Raw genomic sequence first — 10,730 nt, 5'->3', positions numbered from 1 at the left:
GGCACTGTTTTTGGATACTTCTTAAACCTTTTTTTTTTTTATTAACTGAAAAATATTTGTGCACTTACCTTTTTTTGTATATGAAGTACATGCAGCTTATCCTTCCCAAAGAAAAGTTCGGGTACTTTGTCTGATCACCTCCTGGTGAGTTTGGGTATATAATTCTCCATCTTGTCAGGCAAATTCATTCATTCATTCATTCATTCAGCAGAGCGTAAAAACATATTGAATGTACTGGAAAGAAAAAAAAACAATTAAAAAAAAAGGCTGGCTTTTCCTCTGTGGAAGGACTTCAGTGACAAGCACCTTCCAGCTCATGCGCGCCTCCCACAGCTTCAGAAGAATGGAGCAGAAAGGAGATAGAGCATGAAGCTGTTCATTGCTCTGTGTGTATTAAATGAGCAAATAACTAAGTTTGACGATTATTTTCTGCATTAAGAGTGTTTAATTTTGAAGATTTCTGTTACAGTGGGGCAGGCTGTCGGAAGCTTGACCCCCAGTATGCAGAGAAGAGGCGGCGGCTTGCAAACAAAAGACTTTTCATGTTGCACAACAGGAACAAAAAGCCACAGAGGAAAAAAGGCTCTGTGAAACAGGGTACAGGTAGTTCAGGTGAGTACGCTTTTCAGGTAACAGCACCAGTACAGAAACGAGGAACAAGGGTAACAATGAACCAGCGACGTACATGCGATGACGCTGGACTTTTAACTGCTACAAGTGTTAATTGTTACCAGCTGCGCGGCAACCAGGAGTAAAGCGGCTGCTGCTTCCTCCCAGCAGGAAGTACAGCCCCCCAAAATAAGAGTGCATGACAGGAGCCGCTCGCTCCTATCCTGCGGAACATGACAATTTCATTTATATTGGTGTTGCAACACCTGCATGGCGCAGCGGTGAAAACCTGTCACTGAGAGTGGGGATTTTTCCTGAAAGTGAGGCTTTATCATTGGTTGTATGTATTTTTGTACTTTGGATACTGCTTTATGGATACTGCTTTATCATGATTGTTAAACTTTCACCTTCAATTTGGTATTAAATTAATATGCAGATTTAAACCATAGCCACCATGAGTGGACAAAAAGAGTGAAGCTCACATTCAACTCATTCAAATGCCAACATCAGACTGCAATAAAAGACATGTAGGATGATTACTTCTCTATCAGTAACTCATGTGAATCTTCATCAACATGTGAACATGCAAAATACACATTTTTGACCCAAAATTACAAAAATGAATTAACAAATTAATTATGTTAAACATTTTAAGTTAATAATAATTAATAAGTTAATAAGTAATTTTAAGTGTGCAGGGGCAGGGGGGTACAAGGCTTCAGGTCAAAGTATGTGAAGGGGTATGCAACTGTAAAAAGTTTGGGACCCACTGATGTATAATAAATTTTTCTGCAACATTACTGGTGACATGCTGACGAACAGAAACTGGCCGGCGCCCTGAGCCAACTCAGGGTGCACTAAGGCGAGAAGCCACGCTCATGGTGGCCTCACCTTAGGTTTCTTCCCTGTAGTTTGATCAGGGAATCTGCATATTCAGTGATTTTTACTCAAAAAAAAAAAAACCCAACTATAATCACACAGAAAATATATTTATAATACAGTTCAATGGACAAATATTAATACTTATTTTATTTTATTATTCATTTCTGTACTTATCATCATGACAGGTGAGGCTCTGACCGCACGTCACTGAATTAGTGTATGAATTAGAGTATTAACCCAAACGTGAGACGAATACACCAAGAACTGTTGTAAAAATACTTTTAAGACAAAATCCGGAAATAAGTCACGTTTTCAGTATTAGTGACTGAAAGATTGCAATAAAAAAATGATATACACTCCTGATCAAAATCTTAAGACCAGTTGAAGAATTGCTGGAATTTGCATTTTGCACATTTGGATCTTAATGAGGTTTTAAGTAGAGCTACAATATGCAAAAACAAGAAGGGGAAGTGAGACAAAAAGCGTTTTGAAAAACTAATTATTGAAAACAACAATTAAACTGAAATAGGCTGTTTATCTGCTGATCAAAAGTTTAAGATCATCGCGCGGAACAAAACCCCAAAAAACTCTTCAAACCAGAACAAAAAATGTTCTTAGTAGGACTCAGTAATGAGTAGCTCCACCGTTCTTGTTAAAAAAATTGGTTTGGGCATGCTTGATGCGAGTGTTTCCAAGAGGCTAGTGGTGAAGTGGTGAAGATGGCTTCACGAAGGGCATCAACTGTCTGGAACTGATGGCCATTTTTATAAACTTCCCTTGCCATCCATCCCCAAATGTTCTCTATGGGATTGAAATGAGGGGAACATGCAGGATGGTCCAAAAGAGTGATGTTATTCTCCCTGAAGAAGTCAAGCGAGCATTGTGAACTGCAGCGTTGTCCTGTTGAAAAACCCAACATAATTATCTGTTTTCCATGATCCCCACCAAACCATCTATGATTTGGTTTAAGTCATTAGATTTGTATTTTTCCTTCTTTGGAAAAATAAGCCAGCGCAAATAAGTCTCAAAACGTTACAAAAATCCAAAGAATATGGGGGTTTAGAACTCCCAAACTTCTCCAACTACTTCCTTGCAAACAGGCTACAGTATATCGTAAAATGGATTAAACCTAACCCATTGGATTATTTATGGCTAGACATCGAACAATCACTTAGCCATGAAATGCCAATTTGTAATCTGCCCTTCATTAGCCAAATCCTCTGGAAAAATAATTGTTTTAAAAGTATAAATATAAGCACCACTCTGACAGCTTGGTGGGAATTTCTAAAAATAGCTAGATCCTCGCTCACGTCCTGCCAATACACTCCCGTCTGGAATAATCCTGACATCTTGCTTAAAAAGAAACCATTACATTTTCCGACATGGCACGAAAAAGGAAAAAGTTGTATGAAAAATATTATTAAAGGAAACAACTTTATCTCATTTAACGACCTTGTTACACAGTATGGAATAAATCATAACAAATTTCTTGAATACATACAAATTAAATCTATAATTAGAGCAAGTTTCAGGACTATATCATGGGAAAACAATACCACCATTGACCAATTTTTAAAAATATCTGCCCCTAAAACACTATCTAAATTATATGTTCTACTTTCAAAAAACGACAACACAATCGGCGTTCCAATCTCCAAATGGAACTCAGATTTATGTACAAGCTGTGACCCTGAATTCTGGAAGCAGATATGTCTCAATGCTTCCCGGTTAATAAAAAATCCCAATTTACAGCTGATTCAGTTTAAAACCCTTCATAGAGTATACTACACAGGACATACAATGTTTAGAATGGGCTTAACTGACTCTAACATCTGTACACACTGTTCAGACCATAGAATAGATGACTACTTACACTCCATGTGGGCCTGTGCTCCCATTAAAAATTTTTGGCACAAAGTATGTGAGGACCTATCTTTGGCACTTGGGTTCTTCATTCCTACTTCCCCTTTACTATGCCTGCTGGGCAATCTCTCCACAATCGATGTAGAAACAAACCAAACACAACTTCTCATCACTGTACTAAGCATCGCCAAGAAAACCATTCTCATCAATTGGAAATCAAGGAAGAAACTGAACATAGGTCTTTACAAAAATCTTTTGTTAGATCATATAGCTATTGAGAGAATGTCTGCTGAATCTAAAGAACAAATGTCAGAATTTCCATCTATATGGGAACCAATGATTAATTCCTTGACCTGACTCTTGAGGGGCTGGGGGCGTCTGGCTCTGCCCCTGGAAGTCTCACTCGTCTGGCCTGGGGTGTGGTCCTGGTCGCTGGGTGGCCCTGATACCTCGGGGGCGGGCTCGCGCGGGCTTGGTGTCCCTGGTCTTCTTTGCTGGGCTGCCTTCCTGGGAGGTGTGGGAGGTCCGGATCGAGTGATGGGGTGGGGTGGCCGTCCGGGGGACGGCGTGGGTCGGCCTCCGGGGTGGTGGGTGGGCGGGGTGCCGCATCCTGCGGGTGCCGGGCGCCTGCTGCTGCTGGGGGGGTCCGTGTGCGACTGGTGGCGCTGGCTCTCCCTCGGCCTACTTTGCCTCTGGGGCTGGGGCGGGGTCTGCCCTGGGCCCTCCTGCTCGGCTGCCGCGTGGGGTCGTCTGGTGTGGGGGCCGGCCTCTCCCCTTGGTGGTGGCACGGGTGCTTGAGCCCAGCTGCCCCTGCAAAGCTATCTCCCCTGGATAGGAGGGTGGGTGTTTTTTTTTTGTTTGTTTGTTTTTTTAATTCATTTATTACTTATTTTATTGTATTTTATCTATTTATTTGTGTGCGGACGTGGGGACTGCTTGCTACCCTCCAGCGCTTGTGGCTGTCCCCCCGGTAGCTGGGAGCCTTTGGGATTCCCGGGGTGCGTGGGGGTGGGGGTCTCGGATGTTCAGTTTGGGCGGGGTGTTCTTCTGCGTGGCGCTGGCCGGGATCGGCGGGGGGATGCTTGCTCTGGGGTAGGGCGGTCGGGGGTGGTTTTGGTGGGGGGCTTGGGGGTAGGGCTGGCAGGGGGTCCCCGCTACTTGGTGGTGTCTGACTGGTCGTTGTTTCCTGGCTGGTGGTTGTCTCCCTGCCTGTTGGTGGGTGGGCGGTGGGTGGGGTGATGGCCGGCCTGCGGCGTGGCGGGGGGCGGGCAGGGGCGTTTGTCTTGGCGCCCGGCGGGGGGTCGCTCCTCTCGCGGGCCTGTCGTGCGGTGCTTGCCTCTCTGTCCCTCCTTGGCGCCTCTGGCTTGCGTGCTTTGTGGGTGTGGCCGTGCTCCGCTCTATGTGGGGTCCGGTTCTCTTGTAGTCGCCGTGGTGCTGCTCCCTTGCTGGCCGTGGTGGTGTGCACGGTTCCCGCTGTTCTGGTGGCGGTCGGGTCTGCCTTGGGGTGTGTGGCTGGTCCGTGGTGTTTGGCGGTTTGGGGGTGGCGCTGGGTTGGCCGGACTGGGCATCCTGGCGGGCCGGGAAGGGCCTGTGGTGTGCCCTGCGGCCTGTGGCTCGCCCGAGCCTGGGCTGTGGTGGGTGGGTTGTGGGTGGGTCGGTCATGTGTCCTTGGTCCCCCCCGCTCGGTTTGGGCGGTGTTTGGGCATGGGCATGTCGTGCCCTCGTCCTTCCTGTTCCGCTGCACCACCTCACATACATATAGGACTTTGGTGGGTGGTCTACGGTCGGGCGTGGTCGGGGGGGGCGGGGGGGATGGGGAGTTGCCTTGTGGAGGCTCCTTTGTCCCTGCCATGCCACTGACCTGTCGCCCCCCAATTTTATTGCACAGTAGACACTTAGGGTTTGGGGGGGCTGGTCAGGCAGCTGTCCCCCAATTTTAATTGCATTTGCTATCACCCACATACACCCCTATCACATACATGCACACAGACACACCCCTCAGGGACACAGAGTCCAGCTCTTCAGAGCTGTCCTTTTTTAATTTTTAAAATATTTTTAATTGCATAATAGACACACTTACACCTTATCACATACACGGGTGGAGCGGGCTGGATGGGGGTGTCTCCTGCCTGTTCCGCGGTGCCTGGCCGCAAGGGTCGGGGGTGTGGCCGTGGACCTGTCCGCTGGTCGTCACGGCGCGATGGTCCGCCCGGGCTGGCCTGGCTTGTGGGATGCTTTTGTCTGGTTCGTCTGCCCTTCCCTGAGGTGGCCCGTTGGGGCCTGTTGATGCCGGGGCTTGCGCTGGGGGGGGCGGCTTGCGGTGCCTCCCTTGGACTAACACGTGCCGCGGGTGCCTCTATGCTCTTGGGGCGGATTCGGCGGTCCCAGGAGGGTGGTGCCGGTGCTACGGATGGCCCACATGCCGCCCGGACTCTCTGGTGGGTTGGGGCTTGGTCCTGCTCACGTGTACTGTGGGCCTGGGTGACGGGGGGAGTGTGTGTGCCCTGGGGCCGGGCCTGCTGGGGAGGTGGTGCTCTGCCGGGCGCTTGGGCATTCGTCACCGCTGGTCTTTGTGCTCTGCTGGGCCATTGTCTGTGTCTTTGCCTCCCCCGGTCTATCCGCGGGCTTGTCGGGGGCGGGGCTCCGGTGCGCGGGTGGTGCGCCGTCTGCTCTGGTGGCATGTGGCCGGTCTGGGGTCCGGCGGCTGGTCTACCGCTGGTCTCGCCTTCTCGGCTCTGATGCTTGGCCTCCGTGCGGCTTGGGGTGCGACACTCCCACTCCCTCTCCGGGGTTTGCTGCCCCGCGGGTGTCGGCTGGCGCTGTGTGGTGGTTTGCCCGGCTGCTCACCAGTGTGCCCGCCCGCTTGCTCGCTTCTGGCGTAGGTGGGCTTCTTTCCAGTTGGGGGGGCGTCTCTGGGCCTGCTTGTGTGTGGCCCCGGTGCTCGTCTGCCTTTGTGGGGTGTGATATCTCACTGGTCTCGTGTATTGGCTGTCCTCCGGCCCGCCGGCGCCCTGTCTTTGGTTGGGATTACCTCTCTGCAACCCCTTGCTGGTCTTCCCGAGGGGGAGGGCTCTCTGGGCTGGCTCTTGGGGCGCTGATCTTTGGGCTGCCTGCCCCTGTGGGCCTGGCGGCTTTCTGGCGGTGGGGCCTCGGCCTGGCTATTTGGGGCGGGGCTCTATGGGTGGTGGAGGGGGGGCCCTTTCCTCTCATGCATTCTCAGTGACAGTGATTACACGCTCACACATTCTTGCACCTTTATATATACAGGTATATGAAGACATGCACACATACTGTACAGAGATACAGTACCTGCACACTCGTACATATGCACACTCACAGTACATAAGTACTTCGCCACATTACTCACTGAGTTAACCAAGGTGTTATTATGTTGTTGGTTTTATTACAGCGACGGTGATGTCACCAATATGATTATAGTTTTTACAATGATGTGCGTTACAGTTATTGTCACTCTGTTGACTATCATAGTTAATCATTTCATTATTGCTATTATGTGTGACTGTTTCAATGCAGTATTGTCGTTGTGATCACTATCATAGTTTATCATTTCATTACTACTATTATGTTCGACTGTTTCAATGCAGTATTGTCATTGTGATCACTATCATAGTTAATCATTTCATTACTACTATTATGTGTGACTGTTTCAATGCAGTATTGTCATTGTGGTTGTTGATATTATCTTGTCCTTTCCATCATGGTCTTTATAGTCATCACAGACATTTGCTGATGTAGTCCTGTATGTTTCTGTTGTTGTTGTCACAATTGTTGTTGCTGCTGTTGTCCTTGTCTCTGTCTTTCTTTTTTTTTGTCCCCCTCTTATCCTCGCACACCCCACTCCTGTTTTCTTTCTTTCTGTTTTCTTTTCTCTTATTCTCTGTCCCCTCCTGCTCTGGTCCGGCCGCTCCAAATTTGCATAATAATATGCATCCAAGTGAAATAAATTATGTATAACAGGGGAAGTGTATATCATACTTCTCCCTGGCAGAGTAAATCTGTTGAGCACTTGAGGGCATTTAGATCTAAAATTCTATCTGCCTTAAAGGCAGGACAGGACAGAGGAAAAAAAAAAAAAAGAAAAGACAAACCCAGCTGTTACCACACAGACGAGGGCCCTCAGTCATGAGGGATGCCCGCTGCAACATGTGCATCCATTTGACGACCCTGCACCACCTGAAACTCCAGTGTTCCACTGATGAAAAAGCACCCCAGACCATGATGGACCCCCCTCCACTGTGCCAGGTAGAAAACATCTCGGGTGGGATCTTCTTGTCATGCCAGTAACGTTGGAAGCCATCTGGACCGTCAAGGTTACATTTTTTCTCATCAGAGAATAAAACTTTTTTTCACCTTTCAATGTCCCATGTTTGATGCTCTCTGGCAAAGTCTAAACGGACAGTTTTTTGGCGTTGAAAGAGACGAGGACTTTCAATTTGTTTTTTTTTTTTTGTTTTTTTTAAACCCTTTTCCACAGATGCTGTCTGATGGTTATTGCGCTGCAGTCGGCACCTGTAAGGGCCTTCATTTGGGTCGAAGACCGCCCTGTGTCATGATGGACAGCCAATCGGATCCTCCGGCTCAGCGAAGGTGTGATTTTTTTGGTTCTACCACTTAACTTTTTAGTTCCATAATGCTCAGGACCTTTCAAAAAATGTAGAACAACTGATTTATTGCACCCAACCTCAGCAGCAATGGCACGCTGCGAGAGTCCTTGCTTATGCAGCTCGACAATCTGACTACATTCAAATAGAGAAAGCTTCTTAGCTTTAGCCATCAGGAGGGCATGACAATGTGAATGCCTGACAGAAAATGAACATTTTGAGCAGATTTTGGCTTTTATAGCCTGTGGTCTTAAACTTTTGATCAGGTGAAAAACAATCCATTTCAGTTTTTTTTTTTTTTTGTTTAAATTACAAGTTCCAAATGTTTTATTTCTCACTCCCCCTTCTTACTTTTGCATATTGTAGCTCTACTTAAAACCTCATTAGGATTCAAATGTGCAAAATGCAAATTCTAGCAATTTTTCAACTCTTAAAATTTTGATCAGGGTGTTTGATCAGGGTTTATTTCTTAGCTGCTGGATGACTCTACGTCAGGGGTCACCAACGTTTTTTTCTTGTGAGAGCTACTTTTACAAAATGAAAATGGCCAAGAGCTACTCATTTTTGTAACATTTATTTTCAGATCTTATTTTAAACCCAAACAAAGCGAATATGCTTGTTTTACCAGAACATGAACAAAATGCTGGTGTCCACAACTCACATTTTGTATTTCAGAATGCATTTCTTTCTACTGTTCTTTCATTATTAACTGAAAACCTGAATGAAAAGCAGGCTTGCGGGCTCATGTGGTCGTGGGGGGCTACCTGGTGCCCGTGGGCACCACGTTGGTGACCCCTGCTCTACTTCATGGATCACCATTATCCTAAAATTAGCATCATAACTACTCCTCTGTTATTTGCAAACTTACACAACCTTTTAGACACTTTATTCCAGTGGCTCTCTGTGTCGTGGCAAGGGTTGGGCATTTGAATGATTCTGGTTCCTAACTATTCTTGATTCCGATGCTTTTAAGAGGCAGGGTCATAAAATGTTGCATGGTTTAAATGAGGGTGCTAACCAGAGCTCTTTTTGGATGAAATATGTGAACTTCACCATAAATTGTTTAATGATATTAACATTTTATCAACTTTACTATGAATTTGTTGTATGTATGTATGTACTTTATTTATCCCACAGCGGGGAAATTTACTTTATTATACACATTTATTATATACAAAATAAATTATTTTGCTAAAACAAGTCAAAAATATGCAAAAACATTCTTATTTTAAAGGCCGGAAGTGTGTTGTGTGGGTTGAGAAGGTTCCTTGGCTGTTGCTAACAGAGACGAACTGTGCAAATGAACAAACTTGCCTAATTGTAGCCATAGTACCGTCTTTTATTTACTGTATTTTCACGACCATAAGGCACACCGTATTAATAGGCGCAGTCTCAGTTACAGGTGCTATTTTTGTATTTAACACATACACAAGGTGCACCGTATTATTGGGCGCAGGTATGGTCAAACATACGTAGCATGCATGCACGCTAAAACATACCGTGTCGCTCATAAGTCAGTGAGGAAGGCGATGGTGCTTTAATTCATTGGACAGATTAAGAGCAGAACTCTCATTCGGTTTATCAAACCCACTTGAAATCAGGATGGTCATCACTCAACACAACAGGCTCAGTCATGGTGCACAACTAAAAACATCACACAGCAACTCAAAAACAGACAAGACACTACCGCTATTTTTGCAGAACAATAACTAACAACTATGTAGCTCAAACAAGTAACTTTAAGAGCATTTTCAGCAAAACACTACCGCAAAGCATGCTGGGGAACAGGAAGTGCTCCCAGCGACGCTACAATACGCTAGCATGCATGCTATTGTATGTTTTTAAAAAGTCAGTGGGAGCCAAACTGAGTTTGGTTGTACTTTACTGAAGTATTTAACAATGTACTCACATTATTTTTTATCAATCCTCATCCACAAATCCATCAAAGTCCTCATCTTCTGTATCCCAAATGAACAGCGGGGCAAGTTTTCCATCAGAGAACGGTGTCAGAGTCAGTCTCGTTGCCATGCGGTGCCTCAGAAATTATGCTGGCTTTTGCGAAAGCTCGAACAACAGTGCATCAGACACGTTAGCCCAAGCACCCACAGTCCATTCACAAAATTGTGGCATAACTCGAACGGCGCTGCCTCCCAGGCTTAGTGAAGCTGTGTTCGCTAGCTGTCATCCATCGCTCCCACGCCCCACGTCCTTCCAGCGCTTTTGATTAGTCCGGCTGGAAACTTTTCTTCAGGCAGCATCTTCCTCTTAAAAATCACCACAGGTGGCAGTTTCTGTCCATTACCATGGCAACCAAGCACAACAGTAAAAGCCGACTTCTCGTGCCCGTTGTGTGTATCGCTACCGTGCTGGTCCACTTCTCTACAGTGTGATTCACCGGGATGTCGAAAGTGAGTGGCACGTCGTCCATGTTGGTGATGTAGTTGGGCTCGATGTGTTTGTCTGCAATGTTTTTACTGCATTAGGAGTGGAAGATGGCCAGCTTTCCTTGTAATCCGCTGGATGTTGCTGTGCCACGGTAGTCCTTGCACGGATGGATAGATGGTGCCGTTTCATAAAATATACCTATATATCTACTTGGGCGTGCCTTTAGCGTCCTCTTTCACGTTCGCATGCTGTCACGTTTGCCTTTCCTCTATATAAGCAGCGTGTCGGCTGGAGATGCTCCCAGTTAGTCGAGCCGAGCGCTCATCAAAGTCACACAGCAACACTTACAGATTTTGGAACTCGGTACAC

This window comes from Dunckerocampus dactyliophorus, chromosome 6 (assembly GCF_027744805.1).
Source record: "Dunckerocampus dactyliophorus isolate RoL2022-P2 chromosome 6, RoL_Ddac_1.1, whole genome shotgun sequence".
Classification (NCBI taxonomy): domain Eukaryota; kingdom Metazoa; phylum Chordata; class Actinopteri; order Syngnathiformes; family Syngnathidae; genus Dunckerocampus; species Dunckerocampus dactyliophorus.
Note: the sequence above shows the minus strand (reverse complement) of the source record.